Genomic DNA, 19,396 nt, shown 5'->3' with positions numbered 1-19,396 from the left:
TACAATTCATCATAGCTGCAGTGAAGAGGAAGTTTCTTCTAAATTGAGATGCTAACAGCATCAACACGACATCAATGACATGCAGTGATGCTTTGTAGTGAACTACTGTCATTGAACATTACGTGAACTGTGGTATACACTGTATATCGTTACCTTGAACCATATACATAAATATGTATGTTTGTAAACAGGAATTTTTTAAAGATTACAGATACAGATTGAAGATGACTGTGTGCCCTTGGCAGGAGTTGGGAAGGAAATCATTATTTCGTGTCAAAATAGCATATCTTTAAAGTTAGTATTTTAACATTGCATTTAATACATGCAATACATTAAAATAACTTCCTCTGTATTGATCTTGTTATTAGAAATACAAGTCGCCTCTACAAAGGCCTAACATTAATTATAACCATATTATAGCTAAAATGGTTAGAATTATCATTAAACCGCTCACGTTATCAGAAATGAGCGACCACTTAAACTTGATAACGCCCTCATATTGCTTGACGACAGGCCATTATCACGCCTGTTGTGAGGTGACGTCATATTAATGTTCAATAGTGACATCATCTGGTTTGTTCTATGACGTCTCTATATTTGTAAAGGTGGGTCAGTGACATTTATGCAGAAGCCCTCGGTCATTTCAACTGCACTCCTTCATCAGGCAGTTGATTGATGACCTCATGCTTCTGTAAATGATAATGCCCTGAAAAAATAGCATTACCCCTTATATCAACATGAATTCAGAAAAAAATATTTTGGGTATTTTTACTGATGATGGCTGCCAACTTGGGTCCGAATATCAGCCCATAAACTGGTCTAGATAGAACCATCGTGCATCAATAGCCCTCATAGACATCAAAGGAATGTATACACTTCATACAAGTCACTATTGGCTGCAACGGTTGAATGGATCGGTAGTTTTTGTGAAAAGACTTATAATTAATATGAACAATTGAAGTCTGAAAATGCTCCCTGGTTACAAGTCCCTAGTTTGCATGGTGATGCATATCATCGCTCAATAAACATTGAGTGCTTTGGAAGGTTGCACTGCTTGTGAGGATAATGCATTAGAAGCTGTTTTGACATTGTGAAAATATTGCAGCCTGACACTCAAAAAGGATCCTGTCCAGTTGATAAAAAAATTCAGTGTTGTTTAGGTTTCTGCCATTAAAAGTTATCAAGTGTGGAGAAAAATGGGTTTGAGTTAAACAAATTCACTCACTTTTGGCACCAAATGGAATATTTCAATATCTTTTATGAAAGCTGTAAACTACAAAGAAAATGACAGACAATAGATAGACAGTCGGAACATATTACGTGGATCAGTCGAGGCACAAACTCTTCTTTACTTTTGGTTGTTGGGGCCTTTCGATCAATAGCCTTTCATTAACCTCCCAACTCTGACAGGCTTCCAATTAACTGACTTTGAAAAGAACATTCAATTCTTCCATGCACTGATTTGACACAATGATTTCAAGCAAAGGGAAATGTCCATCGAGGCACGGTGAAAGAAATTACTGGAATCTGCAGAATGCTTTGTTCATTATATGATTAATTGACTTCCATATTGCTGACAACGCCACATGCTCAATGTTGCAGTTCCAGCAGATCTGATATTCCGGTTCCCATTGTCTCAGAGGAACTCTGGGTAAGAGGAGTGGCGCCACCTGACCAGATAAGTGATGATTAATAGAGGTACACTGCATATAGCTGGAATATTGCTGAGTGTGGCGTTAAACAACAAATAAACATAAATATTGAGTAGTATAAATAAGTGTCCAATATACATAATGGCAGAGGTTCCATCAGCACAAGGCCAGCTGAGTCAGCGACTGATGAAACCTCCTGTTGATCCTTCATTATAGAATAGAGACACTACCTATATATGCTTGTGAATATCTGCACAGTTTTTGAGAACAAACTTTATACATTACAGACATTAGAATAGCAGAATTAATTCTAGGTCATGCCATTACGCCACTGGCACATTGAATTTTCAAATGGTGTAGATTAAAGTTACATTGTTGTTTGTTGTTTAACACCGTACTCAGCAATATCGCAGCTATATGAGGGCGGTGTGTAAATAATCAAGTCTGGACAAGAAAATCTAGTGATTTACATCATGAGCATCGATCCATGCAATTGGGATACGATGACATGCATCAACCAAGTCTGCGAGCCTGACCACCCGATCCCGTAAGTCGCCTCTTACGACAAGCATAGTCGCTTTTTACGTCAAGCATGGGTTGCTGATGACCTATTCTACCCCGGATCATCCCCTATTCTACCCCGGATCATCCCCTATTCTACCCAGGATCTTCAACTATTCTACCCCGGATCATCCCCTATTCTACCCAGGATCATCACCTATTCTACCCCGGATCATCCCCTATTCTACCCAGGATCATCAACTATTCTTCCCAGGATCATCCCCTATTCTACCCAGGATCATCAACTATTCTACCCGGGATCATCACCTATTCTACCCTGGATCATCACCTATTCTACCCCGGATCATCACCTATTCTACCCAGGATCATCACCTATTCTTCCCAGGATCATCACCTATTCTACCCAGGATCATCACCTATTCTACCCCGGATCATCAACTATTCTACCCGGGATCATCACCTATTCTTCCCAGGATCATCACCTATTCTTCCCAGGATCATCACCTATTCTACCCAGGATCATCCCCTATTTTACCCTGGATCATCATGGGTTGATCAAAGTTATGGAGCGACCATGAAGGTGCATGTGTTTGAATTAATTCCAATCTAATAAAAAATAAAGTGCTACAGAAACAAAGTGAGTTCGTTTTGATTGTACCTTCTTAAAACTCCCAATCATGGACTCACAAATACAGCATTATATATACTGCACATGGTTAGAGAGATCCTATGGCTTTGTATACAGCTGAATCAGTGTTAAGTGCTCTGCACACTGTATAAAGAATAACTATACACAATGCGATGCCCATGAAACGCTTTCAGGTAACTGCTCCGAAACATTTTATATCAAGCTTGGTGATTGGTCCATAATCACCAGTAGTAGCCAATCATATTTCAAGTAGAATATTTCCATGACATTGGCAACACATAGCCAGACATCCATTATATAAATGGTGGAACTGTCATCAGCCAAATGGAGGGCCAGGTTTTTTTTCATTCTTTTCACAGAAATATGAAATATACGAGTTAATATTGACGAGGTATTGGCACATTCTAAACACTCATAAATATGTGACTTTCATGAATATTCAAAATTAATACATTTTGGAGAATATATATACATAATCAAGCACCAGGCTCCATAGAATATCAATAGAAGTGAAAAGGCCCAAACTAAGTTAAAATCAAATTCCAATGCACCACATCATTCGTGACCCACTTGTGTTATTCCGGGACAAGCCGAATAGCGACTCGTGCCCCTCTCATATCCATTTTTGCGACCGGGTTCCGACTTAGTGCAAATGGGCAAACCTAAAACAATTGTCAACTTTTGCAATTCAAAGCACTTGGGAGCGTGCGTAATTGTACAGTATGACTGAACACATTTAACTGTGTCTTGGGTATATTTTTAGATGCAAGACATATGTAAAATCAAAAATTATTTCTGAGTGATTCTTTGACGAAGAACTTGAAATCATTATACGCGCATTCTGATTGGTTTGTCGTATTTTCGCACATAACATTCATCGATAGGGGGACGAGTCTTCTTGGAGGTTACGGAAAGGGGTGAGTGGTGACGAATGGCACCACACTGTATATTAATACCAGCAATACAAACCCGATAATGGTCAATAATGGGTTTGTCAATACAGTTGCCATGGTTTTCAGTGACAATCATATTGAAAATATGACGAGCATGTAGATCCGACGAATAATGTTCGGTCAGATGAGTGTCGGGATGCATTGCGATATATTGGGAACTGAAGTGTTTGACAGTGATTGACACTCATTGTACATACAGATCCTATCTTGCTCATACTAATGTCAATATTACAGTATTAGAAATTGACACTAGTCCAGTTGTCCTTGCCAAACTGCTCAATAGTTAAGGTATCATAAGGACTCGTAGAAATTTGCCATTTTTAAGGGTTTTGCTATACATTATCATTATAAGGACTTGTGGACTAAAATAGTCATCATAGGTCATCAGCAACCCATGCTTGACGTAAAAAGCGACTATGCTCGTCGTGAAAGGCGACTAACGGGATCGGGTGGTCAAGCTCGCTGACCTGGTTGATGCATGTCATCGTATCCCAATTGTGTGGATCGATGCTCATAATATTAATCACTGGATTGTCTGGTCCAGACTTGATTATCTACAGACCGCCGTCATATCGCTGAGTCCGGCATTGAACAACTAACTCACTCACTCACATCACTAGGCATCAGTAGACATCAGTAGACATCAGCAGACATCAGTAGACATCTCAGTAGACATCACTAGATTTAGATATGTGACAATCAGGCTCATGCATTTCCAAAACTTTCGACACTGGTATTTGAATATCTTGTTCAGATACATGACAAATAATGGCACAGCTTTCAACAGTTGAACTACCAAGTTTATAACTTTAAAAAGGAGGGCATATGACCTACTCAATGGCTGATATTCGTTCCTGATCAGAATTAATATTTTCTAAATTATGTTAATAAAGCTGTAACTAACATGATGGCTTAAACAAGGTGGCATGTATTTCACTGATACCATCCTTACATTGAATGCAACAATCTAAAACAATCTCAAAATGCCTATGCAAAAAAAGAAAAAAAGAATAAGTAGCTTCTGTATCTTTTGCCTCCCAAATGAACCCACATTATTTCTGCAATCTGACAAACACTCTGTCAAGTACTTCATGTAAGTCTTACAAATGGTTCATGTTTGATTTAAAGACTGATGCAAGTCTTCAAGACAAGCACAGTCAAAACAAACATGTTTATTCTGCTAAGCATTCTCGTGGCCTTGAACTGCCCTGAGGAATCTGATCAACAACTTCATCTCTCCGCCCAATCCCAATTCCATCTCTCCCCCCAAAAACCCCCCATTCCAAGCGGGTCTGGCACCAACTATGGTCTGCCCAGATCATGTCCATTTCAGGGAATTCAATCAATCAGGCTAACACATTCAATTTCCGCAGCTTCCGACAAACCTACGGGCTCACTAGTAGCCAAAGAGATTGCATTAAATTTCAATGGAGGAGACACTGTTCCTTTGACCGGGTTGCACTTGTGACCACTACAAATGACACATCATAAAACGCTGCCATATGGTACCACTGGGGCTGGCACCACTGGCCACCGTTGGCGCTTGACCATTGTGTGACTGTAACCGCCAGCAACCTTTGAAGTACCTGAAGTCAAAAGGAGACAAACTCCTGATCATAAAGGATATCTGTCTGCAACAAGCTATCTAATTGTTAATTGAGTCGTCAGGAACAAAGGCCACGATCTGATGTGCAGCAAACCTAGTTCATGTGATCCATGCAGCAGATCTTCGACTATTTCTGTCATTCTTTCTCCGGGGTAACAACATAATGAAGTTTGAAACGAAGCCAAAGTGTGTTAACTATTGGTTTCTTCCTCATGAGACTGCTCTCCAAGTGTTGGACCAAAATAGTTGATCTCAGTTCCAGCCATTAAACAATTTGGTATCCCTTGTCATGCATAATAAAGCTATTCTTATATTACAGATTGAAGTTGGGTGCTGTTTTCCTAAAAGAAAATCGAAAGAACAATGTCCTTCAGTAAATTTGTTACAACTGGCGCTTAAATCAACATGTTCATTCTGTTGGAAATCTAATAAGATTGTGGCATTCGTTCTTATTGTGTTAGCTCCAAGTTGCAGGGATAGAAGAAAACTTGAGATAAGCAGTATGTATGAGTGTCACACTACGACGGCAAATGAAACGGACTTGCGTCCTTATGCTCATATTCACAGATCAGTCAATCAGAATGATAAGTAAATTAAAACACTGTTCAATTGCTGATTTATTTTGCAAAGAGATGTATGACCATGACTTATTGGATCATGTTTAAGACGATGTGTTTCACAGGTCCCTGAAGATTAAAACACTTTGTAAATTGACTTCTATATAATCCAGTCGGGGACAGGGAAAAGTGATACCAACTGATTGTGGGGCAACGACCTACCGTCACGGTATGATACAACACGCCAATCATTCAGATCATACAGTGGGACCACAACTAGAGTCACAGCAAGCATGGGGTACTGGGGGCCCAGTCAGCTCTTACAAGCATAGGGTTCCTGAGGCCCAGTGCCCAGTCAGTTCTTACGACAAGCATGGGGTACTGGGAGCCCAGTCAGCTCTTACGACAAGCATGAGGTACTGGGGACTTAGTCATCTCTTACAACAAGCATGAGGTACTGGGGACCTAGTCAGCTCCTACAACAAGCATGTGGTTCTGGGGACCCAGTCAGCTCTAACGACAAGCATGAGGTCCTGGGGACTTAGTCATCTCTTACAACAAGCATGAGGTACTGGGGTCCTAGTCAGCTCTAACGACAAGCATGAGGTACTGGGGACCTAGTCAGCTCTTACAACAAGCATGAGGTACTGGGGTCCTAGTCAGCTCTAACGACAAGCATGAGGTCCTGGGGACTTAGTCATCTCTTACAACAAGCATGAGGTACTGGGGACTTAGTCATCTCTAACAACAAGCATGGGGTACTGGGGACTTAGTCATCTCTTACATCAAGCATGGGGTACTGGGGACTTAGTCATCTCTTACAACAAGCATGAGGTACTGGGGACTTAGTCATCTCTTACAACAAGCATGAGGTACTGGGGTCCTAGTCAGCTCTTACAACAAGCATGGGGTACTGGGGACTTAGTCATCTCTTACAACAAGCATGAGGTACTGGGGTCCTAGTCAGCTCTAACGACAAGCATGAGGTCCTGGGGACTTAGTCATCTCTTACAACAAGCATGAGGTACTGGGGACTTAGTCATCTCTAACAACAAGCATGGGGTACTGGGGACTTAGTCATCTCTTACATCAAGCATGGGGTACTGGGGACTTAGTCATCTCTTACAACAAGCATGAGGTACTGGGGACTTAGTCATCTCTTACAACAAGCATGAGGTACTGGGGTCCTAGTCAGCTCTTACAACAAGCATGGGGTACTGGGGACTTAGTCATCTCTTACAACAAGCATGAGGTACTGGGGACTTAGTCATCTCTTACAACAAGCATAAGGTACTGGGGACTTAGTCATCTCTAACAACAAGCATGTGGTTCTGGGGACCTAGTCAGTTCTTACAACAAGCATGAGGTACTGGGGACCTAGTCAGCCCTTACAACAAGCATGGGTACTGGACCCTATTCTGTCCCATAATTCCACACATTGATGAACAGTTTCTATAATGAACCCTGACCTCAAATAAATGGAATATCTCAAAGTTCAATATGTGTAGATTATCAATGTGACGAAGGAACAGCAATCATCACAGATATCCCTAAGGAAGGAGAAGTGTCTAACTACTAGGACACTTAGGCTCTCTATTGGGAGATTATGGAATTGAGAAGCCAATACATTCAATCATGTCATAGCTTCATCTTCTTCACAGACAGTGTACACCGGACAGTCTGCATGGAATAAACTCGTTTGATGGAGTAAGATGTTCACAGGAAGGAAAACATGATAACTCTCACTGTGCCATTATCGGCGATGTATGTCATTATGGATTAAATGATAAAGAAAATCTGTATTTGCATCTTCTTGAAAATCTTCATGATTTCAAATTTAGTAATGAATGTCAGCAGCTGTAAAGATAGCAATACTCAGCAATAGGGCTGTTACGATTCACTCGTGTATTTGGTGAATCGAACCGTATCCATTCATGAATTGAATTAGTTATTCGTGGCCACTTGAATTGAATATTTATGAATTTACATACCCTGTACCTAATAATACCCATAAGAACATATGATAATATGATGGATTTCTTCAAAGACGACACTCTTATAATAATTAATAGCTGCTGACTTGTTATTGTATTTGTGAATAAATATTTGTATTCGGTACCCTATGTTCATGATATGAATCGTATTCGCCTAATTGTGTCATCGTCGCAGTCCTACTCAGCAACATAACACGCGACACCAAGATCAGGCTTTGTCCCATACAAGGAATCAAACCAGGGTATTGGTTGGGAATGATTGGACACATTAACCACCTCCCCACTCAATCCTAAATTCTGCAAGGAACAGACAGAAACTAACAAATACAACACAATTTGTTGTAAAATCATCGGTTAAAGTACCGTATTCGACGTAATAAGCGCCCCGCTCTAATAACCGCCCACGGCGATATTTGCTAATATATTGGCTAGTGAACAATCCCAATTAGCACCCCTTTCGATTGATAAATGTACACAAGACTTATTTATTCACGCATAATACATTTGTTAGATGCACCCTTAATTATGGGCAATTAAATTCAGGGAAAATATATCTGTCGTATACATACATTTCAGGCTGTCAGCATAAACCGCAAAATTTGCCATCTTTCAACTCTGTTGTTTTTCACCAAAATAATATTCTAATAAGAGCGCTTATTATGTCGAATATGCTATTCCATGAATTCCTGATAATCAAATACAATCATACAGTCCGTTCAAGTTCACTACATCTGTGTGTAACTCAAAAATCCTTCAATTCTTCCCAACACCAGAATTCAACAAACACATCAGGTTATGAGTTAAATTTGGAAATTGAGATTAATGACATGTCAACTGCATAATTTGTTTGAAGATCTTAGACTCTTAACAAGCGATCCAATTCACGTGTTATTTCTATCTGACTAGATCTGCCTTTCCAATCGTTATACAGCAGAATCTCGGAAATGAAAACTCTCCTCGGTTTTTCTGCACAGCCCTTGAGCAGCCAATTACAGTAAAGGAAAGCCCATCAGTCTTCAATCTCTGACACCAGAACATTTGGAAACCTTTTTTCTCCTATCTCATCTTTACTGGAAGTTACGTTCAAGGAGACGAAGGTCAAATTATACAAAATTGGCCAACATATTTCTCGCATTTTTGCAGCTCGCATGATCTTTTGGTTTTCAAACTACATTTAGAATATTCTTGGGGCTTGTAAGCAACAGAAACATGAATATGACGCTGAAGGTTTTTATTTTAGCAGAGATGGTTAATATTTTTCCATCACTAAAAGTGTTCAAAATTAAGCATGACAATCAAAGGGTCTTTGTCTTAACCCCAATGTTAAAAATACAAGATTGAAATAATATAGGTGCAAAAAAACATTTGTTAAGCAAAATGCAAGATGTCTTTTCTTGGTGACAGACACAGTGCCTCAAAGGGAGACAATCAGGTGCAGCGATAGTAACTAGCACTGGTCCTGTAGTCCTTGCCAAACTGCCCAATAGTTAAGGTACCATAAGGATTAGGAGAAATTTGCCATTTTTATGTCTTTTGCTGAATGTAATAATTATAAAGACTACAACTGTTAGTTCCATAACTGAGATGTTAAGTCAATACATGTTCCTTACATGGTCTTCACAAGGTTGATGAAATTGAGGCCAAATTCGTTCACACAAATCAAATACGCAACATCCAACTCCATGATGCTTGGAGCACAGCTGAAGGCCCTGGTGCAATGGCTGTTGTGTATTTCAGGTCAGGCGTAGAACAAATATATGCCACAAATGTCCTCCAACCGATACACTTGATACAACAGAGGCACTCGAGCTGCATACAGATACACAGGTGCCCTGGGCATGGTTGGTGGGCCGTGAGTGGAAAGAGAACACGATCTTCATTGTATACATGACCATATGCTATGAGACTCGAGTATTTGGCTGTGCTCTAAGGCAGATAAATGACTTGTGGTCGGACCTCATCAGGATAAAAAAAACCAGTTGCCCTTCATTCTAGAAAATATAACTTTTTATTATGTATTTAGTGTTAAAATACTATACATATCTCCAAATATAAAATCAATATTTCCCTCGGGTACTGGGTCTCCTTTCTACCCACCTCAATGACACCATTGTCTTTGGAATTAGATCCTGAAAATCATGGAAGAAAATACATATGGAACATTCATCTTTTTCTTGTGAAATAACATAATTATCTCATCTTGTGACCAGCAAAGCTGACATTTTCTCTTGTAGATGCGCCATTCATGAAAATATCAACAGGTCACATGATGAGATTCATGTTATTTTACAAGAAAAGATAAAGATAAATATTGTGTGCATATTGTGATAGAGTATGTCACTCATGGGCTATCTGCTACTTGGTACTAGTACCGCATCTTACCTGCAGCTACGATGTGAAGAGTGTGTTCAGGTGCAGCTCCTGACAGTAAGTCCGGGTATCTGGAACAGAAAGAGGGACGTGAAACATGTGACACAGGACAGGCCGGTAGATGCAGAATTAGGGCTGACTGGGCTGGCGAAAAAGATAGATAAGGCAAAAAAATATAATAGTCTTGGTTGTTAGGCACTGCCCGTTTCATCATAAAGTTTGACGCACGTTTCGTTCTTATTTCCAAGCAGACACACCAATAATCCTTAAATATTCCAAGTCCAATGGTAGTTACATATACTGTACTCAAGTATTTTACTCAAAGAATATATTTAGGGAGGCCCTTTCCTGGGTTGATTGTACACAACTGCTTATTTGGTTACACATCTGTTTGTTTGGTTACATACTAGTTTGAACAACCAAGAAAAAAAAGAAAGACACCGCCCTCCCACCTGCCCGCCCGCCCGCACTATGTTTTCAAAAGCCATTCCCTGAGAACCAATTCTTTTATTTCTTTAAGCCTAGTCAGAATTATTGACAATGGGAAAAAATATGAACGATTATCGATTAAATTGTTGTCATTGACTATAACATACACAAACTGTTGTGATGATAAAAAGTTTAGATTTACCGAAACAGACTTGCTATTGTCAATAATGTCAATGTTTTTTGTTTTATCTCAAATGTCAACAAAGTAATCTATGCATAAAATTGTCACTGCACACCAGTGCATGAAATAAGTTGATTTCTTTGGGGACTTTTTTGCATATTTGCTTAAAGTTACTTGTCTGATATTTATCAATGATTGATCGATATTAGTTGGTGATTATCGATCTCTATAATCTATATCGATAGCAAGCCCTATGGATGACCATTCAGTTGTTAGCTCTACCACAGCTGCAACAACACCGTCCTTCACCAGCCTCAGTGGGGGCAGCGCCACCACACCATTCACAGCAGCCACAATTGGCATGATGTAATTGGTAAGGCCAGACTTTATTGGGGTGGGTGGTTACAGATTCTGGCCCATAAATTCAGGCCGGTTGGTCACAAAAATTGTTATAAAAAGTTAAATCCAATTTAAAATATTTTGTTTGATTTTCTCTTATGATTTGTCATAATTTGTTGTGTTTTGAAGTGTACTTTAAATAATTTATATACCCCGGTATTAATAGCGACATAAATGAGTTTTTTTTAACAATTTACTTATTTCTGGTCGGTGGAATAAAAAACACTTAATTTTCTGCCTTCTTAATAAATCTTCAGTAATCTCATAATAAATGTACATTTACATGAAGAATGAGTTTGGATGATAAATAGAATATCATTTGAGTATCTTCCAAGCTCTAATGTTATCAAGACTCATTGATAAAAGCAAAAACATCCTCCTCAACCTTCAATTATTTGTAAATTGTATCAATTTGTCTTGATGTATTGGATCTTGGAAGACACTAGGGTGAGATTCTGTATGCGTACACCCAATCCACTACAATCTAGCCAGCAGTGCACCGTCACAGGACAAGAATGTTGTACAACCGTGTGTGCAGCATGTCATCAATAACCACAGCAAACCCGAGTCTAATGTGGTTGTTAAATTGCTCTGTTGTTCCTGAAATGCAATTTTCTGCTATACCCATATATCATTCGGGAACATCAAAGAAATGCGTTTTATTTCAAAGGATCAATTTTGTCATCATGAGGCACAAAATCAAAGTGTGTCTGGCTACACTGATATGAAGCTTAAATAAAACTGGCCAAACAGGCATCTCAGAAAAAGTATATGGCTTAGAACATTAATCCAAGCACATGAAACTTACATTCAGCATTTAGTATGTACATGGTACAGGGTTCCCACTGGAAAAGTATTTCTTGATGTCGCATTCATAAAATAAAACTTACATAATAACAACCACTATTTGTTAAATGTTCTCGAACTAACGATTGATTAGCAAGATAAACATACCAGTAACAATAGGACCTGACACTGGTCACCCAGCCAAGATAAACATACCAGTAGACAATAGGACCTGACACTGGTCACCCAGCCAAGACAGACATACCAGTAAACAATAGAACCTGACACTAGTCACCCAGCAAAGATAAACATACCAGTAACAATAGGACCTGACACTGGTCACCTATCCAAGATAAACATATCAGTAAATATTAGAACCTGACACTGGTCACCTATCCAAGACAGACACACCAGTAAACAATAGGACCTGGCACTGGTTGGCCAACCAAGACAGACACACCAGTAAACAATAGGACCTGGCACTGGTCACCCATCCAAGACAGACACACCAGTAAACAATAGGACCTGGCACTGGTTGGCCAACCAAGACAGACACACCAGTAAACAATAGGACCTGGCACTGGTCACCCATCCAAGACAGACACACCAGTAAACAATAGGACCTGACACTGGTTGGCCAACCACCACAGACACACCTGTAAACAATAGGACATGACACTGGTCACCCATCCAAGACAGACACACCAGTAAACAATAGGACCTGACACTGGTCGGCCAACCACCACAGACACACCTGTAAACAATAGGACCTGACACGGATCACCCAACCAAGACAGACACACCTATAAACAATAGGACCTGACACTGGTCACCCAACCAAGACAGACACACCTGTAAACAATAGGACCTGACACTGGTCACCCAACCAAGACAGACACACCTATAAACAATAGGACCTGACACTGGTCACCTAACTAAGACAGACACACCAGTAAACAATAGGACATGACACTGGTCACCCAACCAAGACAGACATACCAGTAAACAATAGGACCTGACACTGGTCGGCCATCCAAGACAGACACACCAGTAAACAATAGGACCTAACACTGGTCACCCATCCAAGACAGACACACCAGTAAACAATAGGACCTGACACTGGTCGGCCAACCATCACAGACACACCTGTAAACAAGAGGACCTGACACTGGTCACCCAACCAAGACAGACACAACAGTAAACAATAGGACCTGACACTGGTCACCCAACCAAGACAGACACACAATTAAACAATTGGACCTGACACTTGACACCCAACCAAGACAGACACACCAGTAAACAACAGGATCTGACACTGGTCGGCCAACCAAGACAGACACACCAGCAAACAATAGGACCTGACACTGGAAGGTCACAACCATCACAGACACACCAGAGTACACCATGACCTCACATACCACAAAGACAAACACACCAGAGCACACCATGACCTCACACACAACAAAGACAGATACACCAGAGTACACCATGACCTCACACACAACAAAGACAGACACACCAGAGTACACCATGACCTCACACACAACAAAGACAGATACACCAGAGTACACCATGACCTCACACACAACAAAGACAGACAAACCAGAGTACACCATGACCTCACACACCACAAAGACAGACACACCAGAGTACACCATGACCTCAAACACAACAAAGACAGATACACCAGAGTACACCATGACCTCACACACAACATAGACAGACAAACCAGAGTACACCATGACCTCACACAACAAAGACAGACACACCAGAGCACACCATGACCTCACACACAACAAAGACAGACACACCAGAGTACACCATGACCTCACACACAACATAGACAGACATACCAGAGTACACCATGACCTCACACACAACAAAGACAGGTCGACACACCAGAGTTTACCATGACCTCACACACAACAAAGACAGACACAACATAGACAGACACACCAGAGTACACCATGACCTCAAACACAACAAAGACAGACACAACATAGACAGACACACCAGAGTACACCATGACCTCAAACACAACAAAGACAGATATACCAGAGCACACCATGACCTCACACACAACATAGACAGACAAACCAGAGTACACCATGACCTCACACACAACATAGACAGACACAACATAGACAGACACACCAGAGTACACTATGACCTCACACACCACAAAGACAGACATACCAATGTACACCATGACATCACACAGACCTATTACGGCCATGATAGACATGTCTTATGATCATTGACAAATCGGAACAGATTACAGAATGTGCAAATAATGAGACGTTCCTCCTCGATTTCTACTCAATCCTCTGAAGCAGAAAGATAGGCTAGTTCATGACTCGTTTATTACAGCCATCTTTCTTCAGCATGTCATCGGACATTCTAATCCTGACAGGAAGCTAGGTTCATGGGCATTGTAGGGAACCACTGAAAGATAACGAGATGACGCTTGCGAAGTAAGAAAGTTTCCAGAAAACTAGTCATTACTATCGATTTGTGAAAAGATGTCCCTTGACAGCAGTGAAAAGTAGACATTAGTCTTTTTAGATATTTTACTGGAAAAAAAACCAAAACAAGCTCATGGATGTTTTGTAAAAATAATTCTAATCTTGAGAAACTAGATAGTTTTCTTATATGGCTACTCTATTGATATTATTCTGTTGAGTAATTGGTTTGTGAAGTAAACTCCCCTCTAATCCAAACGTTCCTTGAAAGTCACAACATCTGAGTAAATTGTACCTTTAAGTAATCCAAAAGAAACTGAAAAATCAATTCAGATTTTAAACATGATAAAGACATCTGCTTAAGGATATTCAGAGCGGGCCTTGGATTAAAAAAAAACAACTCCAAAAGAATTAAATAAGAAAATACTGGAAACATGTTTGCCTGAGGCTAGACACAAACATGATGTTTCAAAGGACATACTGGATGTCCTAAACAATTGTTTTGTGAATATAATTGTTTGGCTTCTTCTTTTCAGAAAAAACAGTGACTGAAAAAATATTCAACCTCTACCAGATCTCAGCAACGATGTCCAAAATAGCTGCCTGCCTATCTTGTGGCTGGTAACATATCTATTGGATTGGGAAAATATATTCCTACCTGCTCGACTGTCTGGTAGAAAATATCATTTCTTATAACTGTAATTATCTTGACATTCGGCATAGGTTTTGTATTAAGAAAACATTTGCTTTCCTGCAAATCACAACAACAGACCATTAGTATTTGTAAAGGAAAATGATAATTTATCATCCTTTAGCATGGATTCACATGACGGCTAGTTACACTTATGTATCACAAGCCTTATGGCTTGTTGGGAGTGAACACTGCCCTGCCTTGCCCTGCCCTGCCCTGCACCCGCTCAACCCCACCCCACCACCCCCCACCCGACCCCTCCCCTCTATCATAACATGGCCAGTCTCTTTCTCCCACAAGACGTGACTGTTATTTTTCCAAGCTTGTCACATGGTCATGACTCTTTCTCTTTAAGACAATCATCGAATCACGAAAATTACTCCGAGCACACTTAACAGATGGGAAGTGGGAAGAATTGTGACATTGGTTCAAACTTTTGTTGACATATAACAAGCTGGTACATCAAAAGAAGTCGTGGAAGTGCCACATTCCTTGGCAGCCCTCGTACAGTGCAACAGACTTCTTCCAGAAGACACGGAGCAGATCATTAACAGATTCCCATCTTCTGTAGAGATTTAAAGGCCAATATTTATTGATCACAAATGTTGGAGAAGCATATGATACAGGGCTCTCTGGTCTGTGGTTGCTGTTTGTGTGAAGGACCTACCATTTGATATACTGGAGGGGCCCTGGGAATTTGCTGAACAAAATAAATTGTCCCAGAAAATTCTTGAAAATATGAATTACACTACAGCCTGTTGAAAAGAAAAGTGAGTGAGTGAGTGAGTGAGTGAGTGAGTGAGTGAGTGAGTGAGTTTGGTTTTACGCCGCTTTTAGCAATATTCCAGCAATTTCACGACGGGGGACACAAGAAATTGGCTTCACACATTGTACCCATGTCGGGAATCGAACCCGGGTCTTCGGTGTGACGAGCGAACACTTTGACACCAAGGCTACCTGACCACCCCTGAAAAGAAAAGAAATTGTCTGCCTCAAAATATACATTGTTGCAAGGTGTGTTTTTATTTTTTTATATTTAGGTTTATAGTTTTAATTTTTAAAAATATCTGGTTTTCATCTCCCTCTCTCCAGTATATATTAAATGGCTGGTCTGTAACCAGAGACACAGCTTATGTTGGTGACCCTGTACACTGCGGCCTTGAGTGTAGGGTAGATAATGGATAAAGATCTCGGATGAAGATTAACAGCAACTGTGTCACTACTTTGCGGACAAACTGCCAGGAAATGTTGTGTCCAGTTTCAATTACTACTCGTTTGTCTCTGTGGCAAATTTAATATCTATTGACACACTAATCTTATGAAAAAAGGTCAAGTCTCTTCTTCAGATTTCAATTTGATTCACCACGATGGCAAGAAGGTAAATATATATTTCATCAGACAAAGACATTTGAAACCTAACCATGATTTGATTGTTTTGAAAAGTGCTGCCCTTCTCATTATACATCTCCCCAAGGCAAGCCTGCCCCACTAGCCTATATATATATCAAAGCCTAGTTTCTACCCTTGCCACATCATGGCCATTTTCTTGGCTCGACCCTGTGCCACCTCATGTAGATCAGGAGTTCTGCCTCTTGTAATCAAAACGTGGTATCCAATCAGATCGCTGTTAGGCGACGACCCAGTCGATCAGATAGCGAAAACATTAGCAATTTCATCCCTGACACAAAAACAGAGGCAATCGTTGGGGGGATTAAAAGAAGAAAAAGACATATTCGTGTTAACAAAGACAGACAGGGGTAAATCACTTTCATACGAAGGTGTACCAGTCGTGGATGTTGATTTTGTGAAAAGTTGTCTGGACTATCGACATGTGTGAACCCAGCCTAGCACAGCAAATTCAGGAGCCTTACCCAACTTGGTGTCCCCTTTAGTAAAAAGAAAAACATACATCACACTTGCCCCTAATAAAAGCGAATGTGAAGGAGTGGCGACTTTGTGATGTCAGTTTGACGTTGATGTGACACGATATGGTGCTGACAAACCTAGAAACATAATCAGGGCAAACCGGGATTCAAACCTACAATCATAGCTTTCTGGCATGCCCAAGGGACACAACTCTGCACAACGAATCGTGGCGCCTTAGATGACTGGGCCATCTGTGCCCCCTATCACTGAGAGATGTGTTATTTGGGAAGAGCCCAAAGTGTCTAGTCAGTAGAGGAGCCTATCAGTAGCTTACCAGAAGTCTCAACAAAGTGCAGACAGATCAAGGATCAAAAGAACTAAAAGCTAAAAACTAAACCATTTTGACAGTGCCTCCTGTTTTTTTTAATGATTCTTCATGACTATAGCAGGGTATAGTTTGTCAAGTGAGGTGGGAAGCTGTCATTAATCTCGGCAGCAAAACGTTTTGGAAACTATAAGCTGTTATGATGCATATGTAACAATGTTATCCAGGCCATAAACCAGTCCAATATACATGCTATCAAATTGGGCACAAGTGGCAGAGTCGTCTAAGGTGCAACAATTTGCTGTGCAGAGTTGTCTCCCTTGGGCATGCTAGAAATCTATGATCATGGGTTTGACTTTCGCCCCAATTATGTTTCTAAGTTTGTCAGCACCACACCCATTCTAAAGGGTTTCACCAAAGTAATATTAATAATAACAACAAAAATAATATGATAGTCCATATATATGGTGCAGTACTCCATGCATAAGCATGCTCTAAACGCGTAGACATTTATTATTCCGGTCAATGGATCAGTGTGCAGTCAACAATCGTTCTCAGCTCCCTGGGGAGTATACAACCAAAGCTGCCTGTTAGACGCTAGAAGGTTAACACCCACATTGCCATCTCATCCTTCCGGGTACCCATTCACTGCTGGGTGAACAGAGGCACAATTCGAACAAAGTCACTTGCCCAAGGAGACACCACATGTGCTGCATGTGCTAGTGTTGGGCAGGACCGAAGCCCTCGAAAGTCTCAGGAGCCAAGCTGCCGAACATGATCACCCATCCAAGGACTCTCCGCTACCGACGTGGCTTAACCTCACCTGATTTGTGACCTGTGCGCTGTGCATAGTGGCGAAGGTCTCATACCAGCATCACTTGGCTCTTTCCCCCCATATCAAGCTGATATGTCTTGATATAACACTGGTCACACAAAACATAAATCTCATAGGAACTTCATGAAGACAAACATGTCTGCAGTTCCTCCTTTGTGACATTACCAGCCAGCCAGTCTTGAAATAGTCATTTATTCCAGAACACTAATCAGGCAATTACTGCCATTTCAGGATTATGGTAGGGTTACACACTGACCTTTGTATTGGAAGAAAACTGTCTTCAAAAGTAAAGAGGAAGAGGTCTTCCTGCAAAATCTGCTGTGATAAAAGGCCGTAATTATTCAAGTAATGTCTGCTTTAGAACTCTTCACCAACCATGCTATCAATTTGCTCCAAAGGAGTAAACATTTAAACCTGAGATTGAATCAATTTTCTATGTAATGAAATCTCTTCATATGTCCGCAACCTTTATTGAAGTTGCTGGTAAAGGAGAGTGTGGTTAGGTTGATTGGACTGGTGGGTGTGGTTGAATGGACAGGTAGGTGTGGTTAATTGGCCAGGCAGGTGTGGTTGATTGGCCAGGCAGGTGTGGTTGATTGGACTGGTGGGTGTGGTTGAATGGACAGGTAGGTGTGGTTGATTGGCCAGACAGGTGTGGTTGATTGGCCAGGCAGGTGTGGTTGATTGGACTGGTGGGTGTGGTTGAATGGACAGGTAGGTGTGGTTGATTGGCCAGACAGGTGTGGTTGATTGGCCAGGCAGGTGTGGTTGATTGGACAGGCAGGTGTGGTTGATTGGTCAGGTAGGTGTGGTTGATTGGTCAGGTAGGTGTGGTTGATTGGACTGATAGGTGTGGTTGATTGGACAGGCAGGTTTGGTTGATTGGTCAGGTAGGTGTGGTTGATTGGACTGGTAGGTGTGGTTATTTGGTCAGGTAGGTGTGGTTGATTGGCCAGGTAGGTGTGGTTGATTGGTCAGGTAGGTGTGGTTGATTGGCCAGGTAGGTGTGGTTGATTGGCCAGGTAGGTGTGGTTGATTGGACTGGTAGGTGTGGTTGATTGATACCGTGAGGTCTGAAGCCAGTGAAGTGACATATGTTTTCTTATCCCCTTGATTAAC

The 19,396-nt window shown here is 40.8% G+C and overlaps 1 long non-coding RNA gene across 2 annotated transcripts in view; it reads right to left on the bottom strand.

Annotated features, from left to right (window-relative positions):
* LOC139453227 (uncharacterized) overlaps positions 1-19,396 on the bottom strand; it is a 193,932-nt gene that overhangs the window by 78,177 nt on the left and 96,359 nt on the right. For both annotated transcript variants that reach the window (XR_011652407.1, XR_011652406.1), the window contains exon 4: positions 10,316-10,374. This is a non-coding gene — a long non-coding RNA (uncharacterized lncRNA). The remainder of the gene's footprint in view (positions 1-10,315; positions 10,375-19,396) is intronic.

This window comes from Haliotis cracherodii, unplaced genomic scaffold (assembly GCF_022045235.1).
Source record: "Haliotis cracherodii isolate W230 unplaced genomic scaffold, xgHalCrac1.p SCAF_9, whole genome shotgun sequence".
Taxonomy (NCBI): Eukaryota; Metazoa; Mollusca; class Gastropoda; order Lepetellida; family Haliotidae; genus Haliotis; species Haliotis cracherodii.
The sequence above is the reverse complement of the archived record's forward strand: the minus strand, read 5'-3'. Positions and strand labels throughout refer to the sequence as shown.